Source organism: Festucalex cinctus, chromosome 12 (genome assembly GCF_051991245.1).
Source record: "Festucalex cinctus isolate MCC-2025b chromosome 12, RoL_Fcin_1.0, whole genome shotgun sequence".
NCBI lineage: Eukaryota > Metazoa > Chordata > Actinopteri > Syngnathiformes > Syngnathidae > Festucalex > Festucalex cinctus.
The window spans coordinates 5,154,077-5,167,045 of NC_135422.1; the positions used below are offsets into that span (position 1 = coordinate 5,154,077).

General features: G+C 39.2%; 1 long non-coding RNA gene across 2 annotated transcripts in view; it reads left to right on the forward strand.

Annotated features, from left to right (window-relative positions):
• Positions 1-2,023: 2,023 nt before the first annotated feature.
• The window catches only part of LOC144032032 (uncharacterized), a 47,191-nt gene continuing 36,245 nt past the window's right edge, over positions 2,024-12,969 (forward strand). For both annotated transcript variants that reach the window (XR_013287666.1, XR_013287667.1), the window contains exon 1: positions 2,024-2,217. This is a non-coding gene — a long non-coding RNA (uncharacterized LOC144032032). The remainder of the gene's footprint in view (positions 2,218-12,969) is intronic.

The following is a 12,969-nucleotide window of genomic DNA, read 5'->3' on the forward strand; positions in this document are numbered from 1 at the left end:
ATGGCTTGCTATTAGCTTCTTAAATTAAACTCTTATGAGCTGTTTTTGTTTGTCATCATTACTGGTACATTTGTCCACACTTTCGTTGTACTTAAAATGAACAAGAAAATGCAGAAATAATGGGTCTAATATTTTTTTTGTCTGTGACATATATGCACATACCCTATGGATGGATGGATGGATGGATGGATGGAGTGCAATTTTGATTATGAGCGGTATTTAAAATGGACGTGGAATATCAATTACACAGATTACATTGCATATACATATAACGTATATGATTGATTGATAACATAATTTGTAGATACTGCACTACCCTTGGAAATTTGTGATGTGTTGTTTTAGCAGCAGTTAGCAGTTTAATTCATCCACAAAGCAAATAAAAAAACAAACAGACTGCTCATTTGACATCCGTTTGTTGCGTTACAAATAAAATGTGACCATGAAATGTTTATTTTGATATGCAACACCGATAATAAGCAACTCATTTAATATACTACAGTCTTGGTTTTCTGCATTTTGTTCCCAATGAAGTGCATAAATAATATATGTACTATATATTGTTATATCCTTTATGATTGACAGAGGGCAGCATGCGTTGGCAAGGAATTCATAAGCATTCAGCATGCAGCCACAAAGAACAAGAGGGCCTTCTCTCCACTAGAAGCAGCAGTCATTAAGACATCTATGACTTCCCTTCCCAAGCTGGCATTGATTTTCTGTTTGCACAAGGAAGATTACTATAATTTGGCCACTAGCTTCTCTGCCCTTTTTTTTGTGTGTGTGTGTGTGTATGACGTCCATTCACCACTATACCCATGTGAAGAAACTAGTGTTTTGCTATTGCCCCCCATCCTCGCTTTGCCCACAGCAGCACAATTCATCAACAGGTGGGGAGGAAATATGTTGTCTCTCAGCAGAAGGATGTAGAAGAGACAGGGACAAGTGTGCTGTAACAAAAAGTTGTTTGCAAGAGGGCATTCAGCCCGCAGGAGGACTTCCTCACTCAGGACAGAGGAGAGGGAAGTCTTCCAACAGCTGCACCGGCATTTAGAAAGCTTAATTAATGTCTGTCCGTATTTGACAATCACATTTTCTAAATTTGTCTGCAGCCAATGTGGCTGCTAGTGAGAAGCAAACAGGACTTACTGTTAAGAAATGAATGCTGGCTGCAGGCTCGGATAAAGCATTCATCTTAAAAATGTATATTGAGCAAAGATGAAAGTTGGTTTGCTTAAGTGTGAATTAAATTGGACAGAAGGGTAATGGGAAGGCAGACGAAGCCATTTAAGTGCTATGTTGATTTATAATGTATTTTTTTTTTTCCTTTAATCTCTTTTCATTTAAGAGTTGGGATACTTGGCCTTGCCATCAGCAATATTTTATATATTAATTTTTTAACATCAAGCCTGGATCCCCTTTGAATGATGTTTTATGTTAAATGTGCTTTTTGTGGCATGAAAGGTATTTAATCAAGATTAACCTTGGTATTTTCGTAGCCATTGGCCCTCTTTGTGAGGTTTCGTTATATAGTACAGTCCCACATTGCTATCTGTGCCCTGGTGGAAATATTTTTTTTTAACGAGTTGCAAAGGAATTCTTTTTATTTATGTACGGAATGTTAAATGCCACTATATGTATAGCCTATGTATGGTTCTTTGAGAAATCACTTTAATATTTTTACTATTAGCCCATTTGGCTGAAACAATGTAAAAAATGTGGTTGCTGAATTTATTTGACTGAATAACATCGCAGTATGTGGTTGCAATTCATTATCAAATACATAAACTCGTCAGAATGTTCCAATGTTTGTGTAAAAGAGGGAACTTTTCATTAGGGACATAAAAAAAGAACACCATCCTGTTTATTGTCATGGCCAAAAATTCAATTTATTTGCAAACTCTTTTGCTCGTATGTGATTGCGGCAGTACTGCTCTTGTTAATGTTCATTCATGGCTTTCAGAGCGCGGCACACTCGAGGATCCTCACATTGTCTGTGGCCAAAGTGTGGACAAAGTGCTACTTTTCCTGGGTGGTCCCACTCGTTATAATACACTCCGCACTTGTTGATTTACGGCTCACGGTTCAACTGCTGCCAATTAACGTGAAAGGCCGCCAGGAAGAAGGAGAAGAAGTAGGTGCCCGGTAAAGGGGAAGGGGAGGTGGCACGGCGGGAAGTGGACGAACAACAGCCAACAGGCCGACTTCCGGAAACAGGTAGGATGTCATTTTAGCGTGTTGCTAATTTGCTCATGCTATGTCAAAAGAAATGATGAATTGTGAGCTAACGCTGCTAACATGCGTTTTTGTTGTTGGCAGTACTATTTTTTTACTCTTTGTCATAAAACATCTCTTTTCAAACTTTATTAATTTCTGGTTAGCATTTTAGCTGAAACCACAGGAAAATGTTATGTCATGCTAGGCTACACAGTGAACTCAGATTTTTACGCCCTAAGACCCCTCTTCAACAAACACTACATTTGACTCTGCTCATGATTAAGAAATCAACTCAAAGTGTACATTAAATAGTAACCATCAAGTAAGACTTATGTTTTTAGCTCAAGATGGTCAATGGTGGAAAAACACAAATGAATTCTTCTATAAAGTGACATCAAAGATGTTTGTACATGGGCAAAAATTAAGAACTATGTAGTTTGTGGAAGATAAAACGACCTTTTCTGTAAATTGTGGCATCCAGGGAAGATACATTTTCTGGGGGTAAGCAGAGCGAGCTAGCTAACAGCATACTTGAAGAAATCATATGGAGTGCATCTGGTCACGTTCATGAGCCACAATGTTTGCACTTCCTCTTTGTTGCGTCTGACACCATTAGATGCCATTGATAAGGGCTGAATAAAAATAAAAAAAAAAAAATAAATAAAAAAAACGGACCCTATACTGTACCAAAAATATATACGTCCATATACCTTTGATGAGCTCACACATGGAGCTTGTTTATCTGTTTAGAAGCAACTGTGTACGTTGTAGGATACATTATGGCACTATATGAGGGATAACTCACAAAACATTTCAACAACAAATACTACAAAAGTCACTTTGTAGTGCCGGGAGTGATTTCGAACACAGTATAAGAGTATGAATTTGTTCGTCTTAAGTGGCACGAGTTTGTTCTACGCGGCCGTTAAGCGATTGTGTTGCTTGCATTTTCATGCAAGTGGGATCAGCAGCTGCCTGTGGAGGTCACGCACTGTTGCACGGTTCTCGGTGACCTTGTCAAAAGCAAACGCCGCGATAACACACGACGATAGTTTTCTCCTTCTCATGTTTAAGACATAATCTCTCTAATTGGTGTCAGAGTTGGGGCTCCTTATGGTGAAACTTCTGAGGATACCCACAGACCGACGCGCTCCACTCACGTTGACACTGGAGGAAAACAAATAAATGGAGTGGGCGACTGGAGAATATTGTTAATCTCTTTTGTGTGTCTTTGCGGGTGGGGGGAGTATTAGCGTGTTAGTCCGGCCTTCGAACCACTTCAGCCTGACGGGATCCTTGGACCTAAGTCAATCCCATCTGAGCCGACTTATTAAAACCTCCTTTTTACACCTGCTTGACCCAATGAAAGAGATATTATCTCCTTTTTTTGTTGCCGTTAAATCCTGATTTGAAGGTTTTATAGACCAATGATTGATTAGCCAAGTCATTGAGTGTGCTTTTGTTGTATTTTCTGCTTAGCCTGCTTTGAAGTGCTTTTTTTGTATTCAGTTTTTGCGTCAGTGAACATCAGCACTTTTGATTTATTAGGTATTTAATTCAGCAAACATGCTGCATAGATATTCTCATTTTACCTATAAATGCTCTCTAAATTGAAATGAATAAAAGTGTACTTTAATGTCGCATTCAGCATTGCAGTTTATTTAATTTTAAATGCATCCTGATATTATTTTTGCTTGACACTTGAAAATCAGCGCTTAATGAAACATGTTTTTAACCAACAACGCAGATACACAGTTGAACCTCGAACATGGACAATTTTTATAATTTGAACATCTCCAATCGACAATAATAATGTGAAAATAATTAATCCGTTACACAAACAAATGCCAGCATGGATTATTTATTTTTTTTAAACTGTAAAAGCATTAGCAAATAGAAAGTGATTTTTTTTAATTTATTTGTTTTTTTACATCCATGGTGATAAATGTGCATAGAGGATAGGGGTGTACAATATATCGAAAAAAATATTGATATCATGATATTGGCCCATGCAATATGGTTTCATATGGAATTTTATGCTTTTATCTGAATTTGACCAGTCAGACGTTAGCTAAAATGTGTGCTGCCATCCAATAGTTGAACATTATTGTGATGTAACTGCAATTAATTAACTAAGAATACATTGCTGAATGAAAAAAAATGTAATTATTTCCTTAGATAATAAAAATGTAATTTCTTTAAGCACATGTTAAATATTGCAATAATATCCATTGCTATATTCAGCAACATATCGCATGTTTTTCCAATATCGTGCAGTGCTAATAGAGGATTAGTGATTCTATTATTTGTTAAAATATGTAGATGTTATAGTACATGATATTCTATTCATCAACCTCTAACAAAAGTAAAAATCAGGCATAAAGTAGTAGTTAATCACTTCATTTTAGTGAGAGCTACTTTCCACAGCTCTCAGTAGCGCAGTCCACTGTAAATGAATACTTTGGTTTTATTCAAAAGTGAACACTATTTTATTTGTAATGGCTGATTATTATTTATTTTTTTAAACCTGATTCAGCTCTTGTATTGGATGTCATTAGATTGTGCAAGTCATAATGATGTTGCCAGTAGGCAGTAGTAGTTATTCATTAAAATACAAATTAGCAATGCTCATGACTAACTACTGACATTTATCTATTTTCTACATGGGTACCAGAGAACCTCTGCTCTTTTGAAAATGACGTATTTAGTGCAAATAATTTGGTTATCTATCTACCAGTATATGCCAGCAACAGTTTCCGAGACATGTTTTCTGAAGTCAAAGTATATCCTTTGGTGCAAGACTGGTTGCGAAATACTGATCTATAGTGTATTCAGTTTTAAATACAGGCATATTTATAAAACATGAGAGCGTCAGGGGCACGCAAGACGACTTCATCGGGCCTCGACTCGTGAACACACCTGAATACCAGTGCGCTGACGTCCACCCTCTGCCCTCTCACCTGCGACCTCTCGGCAGACTCGCGCTTTGTCTGCGGTCTTCCCGATGAAAACTGCGCACCCTGACTTCAAGCAATTAACGCAATGAATAGCAATCCATACGGAGCGTGACAAGAAAGCCTTGGATAATTCAAAAGAGCTTTCGGCACATGTGACTTATCGGCATTGGAGGAAGATTATCAAAAGTTCAGGAAAGACATAGTGTGTGCTAAATACACATTGGCTGGGTCGCGCGCTCCTTTCAAACTGATGAGGTAGTTAAGATTTTCACCTGAACGCGCCTCACCTTTTACCGAGACGAGAAAAGAGACCACGCTTTAATGAATGCGTCGCGTAGACGTTCATAATACAGGAAATAAATGTCTCAAACGTGCACGTAATCGCTGAATGTGAATGGACCAACGGGCGCCCATTGAGGTACTCTTGGGTGCGAGCCCGTTGCTCCCGCTAATGGTCTGTTTCACTGAAGTAGCACCAGGAATGCTCACCCTCTCAATGCGTCCCAACTCGGGGCACGCATGGCAGCGCTCCCATTTTGTGGACGTGTTTGCCTGGCTGTCATTATACTTTCTCGAGAGGAAAGAAAGGAAAACTCGTTCTAGCACTCTCGCCCATCCTGTAATGAACAGGGAAGACATATTTATGTTTTTGCCAGAGAACACTTGAAACACAAGAGGGGTTTAAGTAAAGAGAGCGTCGGTCTTTTGGGCCATTTTCAATATTTCCCCCCTTGGTGGCCCACGGGGCAAGTGAGGGGGTTGCTTCTTTACAATCGTCGGGTGACCAGGGGAAAATAGTGTGGCCTTAACAAGCCCAAATTAAAAAAGAACATCATTTTCATTATGCAGTCAAACACAATTACAAGCAAATGTTTTCTCTGTGGAGCTGCCCCTGCTTTCAGGGTCTTTGTCCCCGGCTCCTTAGTGTGTGCAGAGAAAGGACCCGCTGGTCAATGGGCAGCTGAGTGGCGTGTTCAGCGGAGGCCCACATCCTTAGCCCCCAGCACAGAATGCGTTTTGTTCCAAGAGCAGCCATACATTGGGAGCAGATTTGTTGAATTAGAGAGCACAGCAGGAGATGGGGAAGCGGAGGCTAAGTGATGGGGACGACTTGTTGCTAGGTGACTGACACACAACTGCAGGATGCCACTTTTCAGAGCTTGGCACTTTTCACTTTTTTTTCACTTCTATTTGACTGCCACCCTCCGCTAGATAAAACACACACAAACACTTCACATCTTTTAATTTGTCTCCTTGATGAAATTCAGATGTTGAAAAAGATTACTGCAGATAATCTTAGAGTATGCCTCGCACTTACTGTGGAAATCTTCTGGCGAAGTGATATTGAGGAGGAAAAATGCTTCCATGGGCAAAACGGAGGTGCATTACCTTTCTTGTATCTGATACACTGGTGGTTAATGTCGCATCTGACATAAAACGTTAGCGTCATACAGACACCCTGCGCTATCAGCAAAAAAAAAAAGTCTTTTCCTGAGGCTTTTAAGTGGCACACAAGGTCAGCCAGGATTTCTGTAAACCCCCACTCCCGTATAGGCAATGCTGCCAGGAAATTTTGCCATTTGAAATGTCTTTGTGTGTATGTATGTGTGTATTACATATATATATTTCGATTCACAAGAGTTCATTTCGATTCAATTTCGATTTTCTTCAATTCGATTCACATCAGTTTAATCTGATATTAATTACTTATGGAACATCAATTCTTCTTAAATATTAAGGACATGATAAAAAACAATTAACAAATAACCTCCACAAACTCCAATTAAAATTTCGCAGAGGCACTAACTAGATCAATAAATTATTTATTAATGAAAATAACATTAAAATCACTTAGTTGTTGCACAAACATTGACATCAGTATGTATGAGATAAAAATGTTTCCATAATTCTAATTCAATAAATACAAATTCTTTGAATTGTCATAAATTGCAACAAGTCAGGTCTTTCTCAACTGTAAGAAAATACTTTTAAATTAACGTGAACAGTACATTTCAAGAAAAGTGTAAGATACAAAAAATTCAGGCCTTAAAATTGTATTTTCTTGTTAATTTATGGGGGAAAAAAAGAGGTATTAAAATAATTGATTCATGGTTTTATGAATCAATATCAGACTCGAAAAGGAAAATCGATTTGTTATCGATTATTTATTTATTTATTTATTTATTTTTAAACCCAGCTCTAATATCTATAGATAGATAGATCGATATCAGTCGGCAGATCTTTTTTTACTCTGTGAATAGAAACTATAATGTGGCAGCCGCAGCGTAAGAGAGTTATTACTCACTCACGCCTCTCGTCTCCGCAAGTTTCACAATGAGACATTAATTTCCCCGTCATTTAGGACCACCTTATATTCCGAGCTTGCCGAAATAGGCAACAGAGATTCAGGGTTGGTGTCGCTCCTATTTGAAGCCGTGCCTGAAGGTCAAAACTACATCCACCCCAATGAAAAGTCCATTGTTGGTTTGAATCCCCACCTTGTGCCTCCCTAATCCTTTTCACCAAGGAAGCATCTTTACTTCTTTGTGCCGCCTCCGGCTTATGAGAATATCAGGGCACACCTGTGCCCTGAGAAAAATTCCCCTGCCCTCTGTAAAGCTGTATTATTCAGTGCAAGGCCATGGTAGTCAGTGTTTTTGAAAGCATTTGGAAGATTGCAAATGGTCCTTCAGCCTGGCACAAAAAAGAAGAAAGATCCTGTTTACAATATTCTCTACTCGCGCGCGAAACCTACAAATGGTTGCAAACACAATTTCGACCTTACATTTGATAAAATAGCCTGTGATATGCTATAGCTCGTATAATGAATGAAGCATTGTATGTTGTGTTTCCCTGATATGCTGAACACATTCATATTACTATATTTAATATGAACACGATTGCCTTGAAAGCAGTTATTAATTTGGTGTCACCGTGGCTTCACTGCAGATATTACCGCCTATAGTTTTTTACATGGCAATTCGTTTGACCGGGGCAATTCTTTTGGCACATAAAAAGGAAAGTAAAAAACAAACAAACAGAAAATTGTAGGAATGCACAGATAAAACTTTTTGGAGACCAAGTATGGGTTCAAGTACTTATATTTGAGTATTCACCATACCGAGTACTGATACTTGACAATGCCATTATGTATTGTAATTAAGTTGAAAACGTGTTTTGTTTTAACCAAATATTTTTCGTCGTTGCTGACATGTTGACACCAAACTGTAAGTTTTCAATAGTCTTGCTACACATTTCAGCTAAATGTTACCTGTAACACAAGGCATTTCAGTTATGTAGTGTTTTGTGCTGAACATTAGAGGGCACTAAGTTGACATAATGCTCAAGTCTGGATAGTACAAAGTGGTATATATTACATTTCTCAGAACACAGTATTGATGCCACAACAACAAAACAACAACAACGAAAGTCGCCGTTTCTGTTTACTGTCCAAATATGTGGAGTTGCTAAAGAAAAAGCCTTGTAGAACCTCTGAGAATGTAAAAGTTATGCTACCACCTCTTATCGCTCTCAATTTGTTCGTTAGCAGGATTGTGTGAAAATACACAATTTACTCGATCTAAACCATGTGGATTTCTGCATCTAAATGACAGAAGTCATGCACAAACAGGATATGTGTTTCCAGTTACTGTATGTACAAAACACTTCAGATTTATTGTATTGTAGCTTGTTTTTAGGCTTGTTTATCATATGTTGACCTCACACAGAGAATTAAGTTCAATTATCTTTGATACGAGAGATTTGGACATTTTTCTCTGTTTCTGCACAAAGCGATATTTAGATCAGTTGAGTCGAATTAAATGTTGTGAAATGACTGCTCATATTGGCGTAACGTTGCTTTGCCGCCTTGTGTATGAGCTGATTGGGTCCGCTGCCACATCGCATTGGCTGGCTTCCATACGGAGATAAGACGGTATTAACGCCGTCTCATCCTCTGCTTTAAGTGTTGCAAAGTCCTTGGCAGGACTTAAATGATTTGATTTCGCTGTCAGATGACGAGCATGGATCAAACTCTTTTGCTACATTTTTCTTATTGTTCTAACCTTTTGTGACACATTTCTCAACAAAATTCAGTCTTTTGCTGGCTTGCAAATAAATAATGTGATAAATTCCTGCTCGGGTTTCAGTATAACGATGCCTGCATTCAAGCTCAAAATAAAACTTTTATTGATCACATCTTTCGGAGTTTATTTTATTTTATTTTTTAATATGTATTCCCTAAAGAAATCCTGCACTTGGGTGTCATACAGCTTGCTCATTTACACTGACCCCAATCCTCAGCACATCCAATGATTTAATCTTCCCTGGCAGGAGCAACCAGAGCACCCCTCTGCTTACCCTCTGAACATGCATTTTTAATCAGTATATTAAGATGTCACATAACAGTCTGAGCTCATCATCTATGCCGCTGGTCATAGCACATAAGAGTTTGGCTATTTAGAGCACGATTAGACCTGGTTGCTGGTTATTAAGTTGAGAAGGATGACGCGAGAAGTCTCGCCCTTAGTGAGGCTCAAACTGAGATAAAAAAATAAATAAAATTGAGTCTCTTTAGAAGCTATCGAGAGAAAACCGCGTGGCGACAAAGAGAGGCGATCATTTGACTCATCTTCTCAAGGTCTCTGAAGTCTCGTTCCGAGTCCCGTCCTTGTAGCGCAAGACTGCTGAAGCCTGCGCACGGATAAATATTTGAAGATGTGTGAGTGGCGACTCTCAGCCTGTCAGTTGTGTTTTGGAGTCGCGGCATCAAGCAGGGACCTGCTCAGCGGCATGGCGTAACTCCAGCAATGACATGAGCGCGCGTACACGCCCGACGCCCTCCGTCGCCCCGCGCACGCACGCTCGCGGATAGCCCCGTCAGCTATATCCTGTCAAACGCATCGGCCTCTAGGTCCGGTGGTGAGCTATACGTGCACACAGTGATCAGGCAGCTGACCAGCTCTGCCTTCTCCTGCCCGTACCTAGACAGCTCTCTTCATCCTAATGAGCTCTGTCAGAGTGGCATTTGACATAAGCCATCAATAAAGCACAGCTGACACACAGTCAGTCTCGCTGGCTTCTGCCCCCTGCAGTGCAAACAACTCGCCATCCCGAGTTGCACTTTTGATTATGTGGTGGATTCATACTACTTCTTTATGATGTGATCCAACATCACTTCTGTTAGATGGTCCTGTCGGGGATTGCCGTAGCAGTGTCTATTCTGTCCTACAGTCTGGTAACTTGGCAATAGCCAGATTGATATTACATATTCATCTGGTACGTCTCCACAGTAATGTGATCAGGAAAAGGCGGGACATTCTGTACAACAATTCGAGCTGATTGGACGATGCGACATTCTACACGTCGTGTGGCGCAGTCTCTTCCTGGTCTTCTTCTTTTAAATTACTACTGGTCGATCACACTTCTATGGCGTATACCGCCACCTACAGTGGTGGAGTCCTCTCTCAATATTCGCAAAAGAAGAACAGATGGAAACGGGCTTAAGTCGCATGTCCGATTTGCACATTTTCAGTAAATTTACTTAAAAAATTGTAAACAATTGGATGGAAACCTGACTGATGACCCACACAGTCCCTACTGAAATGTCTGATAGATCATCACTAAGACTTTTAAAGTCAGCCAGTGTAGAAGTATTTATTACCTCAGCAAAGAAGATGTTTTTATTTTTAACGCTTTTTCAAGTTTGTTCATTAGTAGGATTATGTGAAAAATGCTTAGCCAAATGAAAAATAGCCTTCTGGTCATCTGGTAGAACTTCTGTCAACTCAAGTATGGATAACTTCTTGTGTCATAGTAGCCCAGTAGTGTAGCAACAAAATCTTTATCCTGTCGTGATTAACTCATTTGCTCCCAATAATGTGTAAATATGTTTTGTTTTTTTTATGTTTTAAATGTCCCAAAGACGTATTTCTATGTTTTTTTGTTTGTTTTTATGCTGGAGTAGCCTCTCAACTGCAAAGAACGGTTGCAGAAATTGTAGTTATTACATAAAGTCCAGCAGGTGGCAGCAGAGCAAAGGAGATCAACCAGGGGCATGTTGAAAAAATGCTCAATTACTCACAATTTTAAATAGATTTGTGAAAACTGATGAAACTTAGCTCTCTTCTAATGCTAATTGCTGCGGAACGGAAACAGATAGAAACATACTTCTTGTTCCTGATGAAAGAAGAGACTTTAATCTTTCTTTTGATAGGTTCCATGTTTTTATATCAATATAACACAATATTCTGTGGGCCTTTCAAAATCAGTCAAAATCTAGTAAAACAGCCAAGAGCGAACGGGATTGCTTCTGTGAAAATGGCTGGGAGTGAATGAGTTAAATGAAATGAAGAATAAATACATGAAAGAAGATACTCTTTATCGTTAATTTAAAAAAAAAGAAAGAAAAATTATGGTACCAACAATTTCAATTTGCATTATTACCATGGGAAAATGTTGGTGTTTTAATATGCAATGTTTAACTCTTTCGATTTCCGCACGCTTCTTTGTGCCATTCCACTTTTACACTAAAATTAACAGACACAAATATAAAATAACCTCATGCAAAGAAAATGAAGTGGCACTATAGACACTGAGTGCAATTTTAGATTGACACAATTTTCTCTGTGTGTTTGGATTGCAGCTAATCAGTGCTTGCCGCTATACTGAAGACACAATTAAGTTTTATACAAACAAATCGACTGACAGAGCCATTTCCCATCCTGATGATCATATTTATTTAACGATCAAGTAGTATGAAGTCAAGACGCTTTGTATGATTCATTCTCTGCAAGTGGATACTTACTATGCTCCCGTTTATTTTTCTGTGTCAAAGTGACTCAAATACAGGATTTTATTAGGAGAGTATATTTAAACCCAGCTTGCGAGATATGACCAAAAAAGGACCTAGCAAATATTATTACATTTTATACATCAGCACATACGACTCATCCTAAAGGTCACAGACGAAAGAGCTACCTACATAGCAGACAAAAGAGCAAGTCTGTCAAAAGCGACATTTATTGACAGTCGTGTGTACGCGTGGCCAGTAAATAGGAGGAGACACAGTCTGTAGACAATGTGAAGTGGAGGTGAGGCCCGGGTGGCACGGCTGTGGCGGCGTGACCTGTGCCCCGACTCGCGCGTCATCTATCTACCCGGCGCCAGAGGACCTCCTGACTGTGATGAGTTTTGACTCCTGTCACCTTTGGGTGTTGTCAAGATCCTCTGACATGCCCATGGATTTTTTTTTTTCCTTTCTCTTCATTTTGTCAAATCTTTTCTGCTGTACAGAAATGGGTAAAACGTAGAGGCTGGTCTTTTGAACTCTCATCAAAACAGGCCTGCAGATTGTCATATCTTTTTTTGCTGATATGTAAGTGACTTATTATGTTTTTGGGAGAGGAGCTTGTGCACTCTGCGTGCTGGTGAATAAAAGAATCTCGGAGAGTGTGGGTGGCTTTAGAGGGAGTTCTAAAGACAGAACATTCAATCAACCCCCTTATTTGACTGTTGCTCCTGTAGTTGTGGCACGACGGCATGTTGACTGAAAAGATGTTCTTGATTTTGTTGAGGAGCTCGCGTGACTTCGATTGCCAGACTTTGGGACGTTGAAAAAACGGTTCACTCCGACTCAAATTGATTGAAAAGAAAAGTTCACCCCAGGATCTTTTTTTTTTTCTCTCTCTCTCTCTGTATGCTCTCCCAGATAAAAGCCACATATTGTTGCTGTAGTTGCAATTTGCTGTTTTCTGTCCATAGCTGAGTGCAAAAGTGGATTTACTTCGCCTAATGA